The sequence below is a fragment of the Dysidea avara genome, chromosome 13 (genome assembly GCF_963678975.1).
Source record: "Dysidea avara chromosome 13, odDysAvar1.4, whole genome shotgun sequence".
NCBI classification, from domain to species: domain Eukaryota; kingdom Metazoa; phylum Porifera; class Demospongiae; order Dictyoceratida; family Dysideidae; genus Dysidea; species Dysidea avara.
In genome coordinates this window covers 8150964-8157894 of record NC_089284.1, presented here as the reverse complement: position 1 = coordinate 8157894, position 6931 = coordinate 8150964, and the positions used below count along the sequence as shown (strand labels likewise).

The window sequence follows — 6931 nt, the reverse complement described above, 5'->3', positions numbered from 1 at the left end:
TAAGGAATCCTCGTGGGGGAACAGTGTGAAAATCACTGAATTAAAAACCCACTTTTTTGCTCCTTAATAGTTTAATGTTTTCATAGTGTTTATAGTCATATCTTAGCTAGGATACTACTTATATCAAAACTTATTATACCATTACGAAGCTCTTGCAAAGACAATTTTTTTGGTACTAAAATTATTACCTTAGGAAAATGTGTTAACGAGTTATAATCAAATATAATTAATAATATACAGGTGATACCAAAGAGACTGTAGCAAATGCCCTTGTGTGACTACTCAATTCCCTTGCAGTTACCACAAGCGGGAGTGCACTCAATGTTGTGTTTCTTGCATGAGCATCTCAGTGTACTGCAGTCTGGCAGTTGCATCTGATTGCCCATAGCAAATGTTCAGGAGCAGGAGGTAGCGATGTTTGAAGTGGCACAAACTCCTCTTCACACTTCTGCCATCTCCACTCTCTGGGATGAAGTTCTGCAGCTGATCCTTTCCATTCTTGAGCATGAAGGTACATGCGAAGGATGTGGTACTTTGCTGCTGCTGAAGTTGGTGGTAGGGATTGTGGTTTTAGGTGGGATGTTTTTGAAGCCACCTTTTCACAGAACTGTTTATGTTGGAGGGAATCTAGTGTGTCAGTTAACATTCCATTGTAGACTAGTACTAGAGCATTCTCTCGTGCATCTATCACATCATTTGTGGGGGCTGAATCAGAATGGAACACCTTTGCCTGCTCATGGAACGTACTGCTTGCTTTGAACTTGCTAAGGGATGTCCCCTTTCCAATCCCATAGAGATGTGATGTGTCACACCCAAGAATAGCATGTATGAAGAGGATGTTGTTGCAGATGTCTTGACCAAGTTTTTCTTTTGTGGCTCTGATGTTCCAGACGTGAAGCTTTTGTGTTTTCTTTGCCTCAGGACGAAAGAAGAGGTCATGGGAGTCAAGACTTGCATGGTTGTAGAGCAGAACAATGAGGTCAGTGTCTTCACCAACTAGCACAGTGGTACTGGTGGTAGCAGAATGAACAGCCTTCTGAACAATGCATCTCCTGGTGCATGGTACGTTTGGCAGTTGCTCTTCTCCAGTTCTACACTCAGCATGAAAATAAATTGCTGCTTATTCTTTCGGTTGACCAAAAACCGGTCCTTCTTCATTGTGGTGGTCATGTTAGCAACACTGCACCAGCCTTTCCTTTTGACCGCCTCTGATATCTTTGTGTTCATATTTTCATAGCCATCAAATACAACTATGGCATCCTTGTACTTTCTTGCTACATATTCTGTGTATTGGTAGCAGATGTCTCCATATGTAGAACCACAAGACCATGCATGGGATGCGCCCCACCATCCAGGACATACTGAATGCCATCATCTGGGATATCTGCTAGGACACCACTTTCACAAATCTTCTATATTGCATCAGCAAGTGCTGGCTTGTCTGCTTCATGGAGCAAAAGAGGAATCAAAGAGAGCATGAAGTATGAGCTGCACAGCTCATACTTCAGCATGAGCTGAGCTGTGCAAGTATGAGCTGTGCAGATCATGCTTGAGTTAGCCTTCAAGCATGAGCTGTATAGCTTGTGCTCGAAGGCTAACTCCAGATCATCTGATGACTGTATGACTGTAGTAAGTCTCTGAAAGAGAAGCAGTGGATCAATCTGAATCCCTCCAAAGATGACCAAAGATGACCAAAACTCCCTCCTCAAATGACCTAAGTACAGGTCTAGCTGCCATTGCTTGATGTGCTTGGCATTGGCTCCTCTTGGTTGGTGTCTTTTGCTATTGGATGTGGGTTACAGTATTTGCGGTGACATTGCTTATGTACGAATGCTGTCGTTCCTGGAAATACTGACCTGGTTGATGGTTGAACTACCCTTTGCTGTTAGAGTAGAAGATGGGACACCTGTGTCTGCAGGAGTCTTGTAGATGGCACACAATACAGGTTGTACATCCTTGCTGAAAGAAGAATTGAGAATATTTGAACTGGAACACTGAATGATCAACTTACCTTTATCTAAAGGTTTCTGGTTCATTCCTGGGGTTTCAGTACCTAATGTCAAGATTGACAAAGATTGCCCTGGTTCAAGACTTGTTCAGTTAGTTAGTAAGTACTCTTCTCTTGTTATCACCAGCATTAAAAAAACCATCTACTTTGCCTTATATACCATACAATGTTGGGCCCAATCATTTTCATTGGTAGATGTGATATTTGGCGCATCCACAACTTAACCTTTCTTCTGCTGGCTGAAAACTCTTAAGCTCACTATACTACTCTGTATACATGCAAAAACATGCATAAAGGCATTACTACAGTAGTTACAGTTGCAAAACATGTACAAAGAGTAAGCAAATCCAGGATATATTTGATTATTACTCGTTAATACATTTTACTAAGGTGATAATTTTTGTACCAAAGCATTCATCTTTGTGAGAGCTTTTTAATGATATAATAAACTTTGATATAAGTGGTATCCTAGCTGAGATATGACCATAAACACCATAAGAATATCACATTGTTAAGGAGCAAAAAAAAGGGGTTTTATTTCAGTAATTTTCACACTGTTCCCCCATGAGGATTCCTTAGGACTTTTTCTGTCATTGAGGACATAATAAGGAAACAAAATCTGTTGAGCTTGCTTTTGTTGTTGTTGACACAATATTCTTGGTAAAATTCCTGTCCTAGTAGGCAGAATTCTGTTCTGGTGGCCAGGCTGGAAGGGGCATCCCTGGTATCCAGGGATGCTGGCATGGTTTCCCAAGACAACTCAAGTGCAACTATACCTTGCAATTGTCTCCAATGGACTTCCAATGAAAGCAAAGTTAAAAGGCTTTCTCCTTCCATCATGGAGAGGCAAACATCTCAATCATAATTTAAGAAATGGTTGGGCTAAACAAGGGCATAATGCTTTTCCCAGCCAATTTTTAGCCTGATTTTCACCCTCGGATATCAGAAAATTCTCTAGATGCTTACAGATAAGCAATCTGTAGTGTACTTGACAAAGTTGCTGGGAAAACCCAATGATCCTATCAAACAGGACATGTGCTCCTTGGATATACTGTAGTACCTGGAATATCCAGATGGTTCTCATTGCTATACAACAGTATGGTAACACCGAGTCACATTTGCTATCTAGCAGACAATCTCATTTTGGTTAATCACTCAGTTTCTAGATAAATACTATGCCAAAGGGTGTAATTTTCTCTCTCCTAGTTAAACTGCCAACATATTATTTTTTGCAGGTGTCTTGATGGTTAAGTTCTACCCAGTGGAGACAATTCATCAGTATCTTCAGGCTACAATCCCTTTAATGGAGCTACCCAGCCTGCATAACCCAGCTGGAATTTTGCACCCATTGTACAATATTTATGATTCTCAAACTGTCTGGTATTGATGTTTTTGCTTGTTTTACAGTGCATTCTACTAGAGGAACTTTGTCTGCAACCGCCGACTATGGATTCTAGCATCACTACTATTGGCTTTTTAGAAGTAGCTGCCTGGAACACAGAATCCAGTGTTTGGTGAGTTTTTATTACTAGCCTTATATAGTCCAACACATAACCATGTTGTGCTACCCTGTGTAGTGGTGAGATCTAGCTAAGTAATAATTACGTTTACTGATACTGCTACACATATTATTTATAATGCACCTTCTGTATATGAAGGCTGTGAGCTACAAACAACACCATTGATATGTGAGACTGAGTCTTCCAAAATATAGTTACCAAATGGCTCATCTTATATGAAGTTGAACATATCAATGGTCCCACCTACCCATGCCCAGTCTTTCACCCTGTTCACCATACAAAATCCAGAGGTGTCAAAGCACGGCTAACTTTTATAGGGATTCTTGTGCATGCGCAAAAGTACACGTGCTTTGTATCCTGTTCTATTTAAAGACCAACTAGCTGTGACTCTAGAACAGGCCTAACACCGTTGATATGCTCAACTTCACCTTCTTCATTTAATCCTAAATAGCATGCAATCATTACATGACCAGAGCCATTTGGTAATTAAAAACACTTGATAAATTATGGAAATTACATGGAATAATTGCTGCACACATTTTATTATAGTTACTATACTAATCAATACTGTGTTGTGCAGCCAAGAAAGCTAACACATCCAGGCACGCAACAGACAAGTGTGTATCATACAGTATGGTAGTACAGTTAGGAATCACGGAGGTTTGGGTTTTTCTAGCCAAAAGTATCACCCTAAAACAAGCTTCATTTTCCCTTTATGACAACTTGGCAGTATTGGTTAGGTGAACCAAGCCCAAAATGTTTTCAGACTGGCCTGAAACCCTTCCAACAAGTTTCTATGGAATTTTAAAATTTTTCTATATTTACTGAATTTTCTGCTGGCTGACTAACTAACTAACTGATTCCTCCAGCCAAGCATAACTTGACTATGATAAGGCTTGATTCTTCACTGTTCATGAACATCACTTCAGCCCTAGATGTGCCTTTTCACCAACTACAGTACATACAATGCATGCATCATGGACTTACCTTTGTCCTCCTTTGTGTCCCATTCTTTTTGCTGACAGCTCAAGGTGTCAATTTGCAGTAGCACAATGGCTCCCCTACGTTTGTAATCAGGTATTTTCTGTGGTGACTGGATTAATTGCAAAGGCGCTTCTCCTACTGTTCTTCATTTGTAATGCTGTGAAATGGGCTGAACATAGCTGAAAGCAAAGCATAATGGCCACTTAACTTTATAGGCCAGGCAACTTGATTGCTTGTTTCTCATTCACAAAAATTCGGATTTCCATGTGGGCGAGAAGTCATTTTTCATTATTAATGATTAAAGAAATACTCCAAATCAAGCTGTCTGTTACTATAAAGGTTAGCTAAAGCCTTTTAAGAACTAGTACGTACGTTTTACCACTGTTTCTGAGGTGCAAGCGACATTTGTTGTGCTGGTAAAATGATAGCCAGCCTTCTTAGAATAAAAATAAGTGTGCACATGATTGATAACAGCAATAATGAAGTTAGAGGTGGTGGGGTAAAAAGGGATGTGGCCGGGGATGAGAAACAATTAATCAAGTTTGCCTGGCCTTATTATTTCAAGCCAGTAACTGATAGGTGAGGCGAGCGTTGAAAATATTACCTCTGGTGCCATTCTTTCTTTTGATGTGGTATGTGCAGGTTCACCAGTCATAATTATGTTACAAAAAAGTAAGCAAACAAGTATAAGGAAAAATTAAGAATTTTAAATTCAATAAGGGATCACAGAAAAAAAAGTAGGAAAACAGGGGTGGCCGCCTACACCTGCAGATATACTAGTGCACGTTTAATCCCTGATTCAGTCGGTATTGTACAATAGGAACCAAGAAAATGCACTTTTTTACACAACTTGGTAATGGCTGAACAAAAATAGCCTGTGATATATCCCTCAGGTTGGCACATCTTCTGTACCAAATTTGAGCTAAATTGATTCAGTGGTCTTTGAGATACATGTCTTCAAAGCTTGTCTTATTTTCTTCGTATTTCTCTTCGTTTATTTATCATTTTGCACCACACACAGGAATCGCTATAACTCATGCAAAATTTAATGAGAATAATACAGTACACTTATCTTCCATTTTGTGTACAGATTGATAGAAGTAGTGCCAATTTGCAAAAATTACAAGTGTGCTTTTTTATCAGCCTGCAAATGTATATTAGGAAGGTTTAGACTTTTCTGGCCAAAAATGTGCCTTCAAAATGCTTACAAAAAGTTGCTACTGCATCAAAAAAAATTATTTAGTGGAATTTTATGCCAACTGGCTGGCTGGCTGGCTGACTGACTGACTGACTGACTGACTGACTGACTGACTGACTGACTGACTGACTGACTGACTGACTGACTGACTGACTGACTGACTGACTGACTGACTGACTGACTGACTGACTGACTGACTGACTGACTGACTGACTGACTGACTGACTGACTGACTGACTGACTGACTGACTGACTGGCTTACTTGCTTACTTACTTACAAATGCCTTCAGATCTTGATAATGGCTAGCTAGGTTGCTTGTTTTACTGCTAGATGTCACTTCAGCTCGACAGGTGCCTTTGGCATACATAGGTATGCACAATACATACATTATGGACTTATCTTTGTCCTCCTTTGTGCCTCAATACTTTTCGCTGACAACACAAGGAGTCAATTCACGGTAGCATGACACGGCTTTCCTATGGCTGGCTATCATGCCTATTGCCTATACTTTCCATTGCAACTGAATTGATTGCAGAGACACTTCTCATACTGTTATGCTGTGTAACTGGTGGTGGAATATAGCTGGATAAAGCATAATGGCCACTTTACTTTTCAGTAATTGATTGTTGGGGCACTTGTTCAGATACAAAATAATTTTATTCCTCTTTCTTTTGATGTAGCATGCACAGGTTCATTATGTTCATTATGTTAAAAGTAAACAAACAAGTAGAAGGAAAATTAGGAATTGTAAGTTGGATTAGGGATCAAAGAAAAAAGTAAGGAATAGGTGAAAAAAGGGAGATTGTCTATACCTGCAAATATATACTAGTGGACATTTAATCCCTGTACTTCAGTCTTGATTGGACTGAAGTCCTCAGACTTTTTGGTGAGGACTTCAGCAAAATTCCTTGCAGCCATGGTATGACATATTACATACACATGGTTTATACATTAAGTTTCAGTGTGTGGGAGTACCAAAGTGCTGTGTTGGGTGATAACTACCATGTGGCTGGACAAAGCGACTCTGCTACTGTGTGATAAATTAGTTATCACCCTGTGATAACTAACTTATCACCCTGTAGCTGGAGCTACTCATCTTAACAACTGCAAATGGTATCGTTTACCAATGGAACAAGTAGCCAAATACGGAAATTTTATTGATAACATTGTTATATCTTGGACTAATACTTTCCAGTCTTTTTAGCCCTTGTGCACCACTC

General features: G+C 39.7%; 1 pseudogene; it reads right to left on the bottom strand.

The window, feature by feature from the left end:
* Positions 1-278: 278 nt before the first annotated feature.
* On the bottom strand, positions 279-1434 carry LOC136243468 (uncharacterized; annotated as a pseudogene).
* Positions 1435-6931: the final 5497 nt, after the last annotated feature.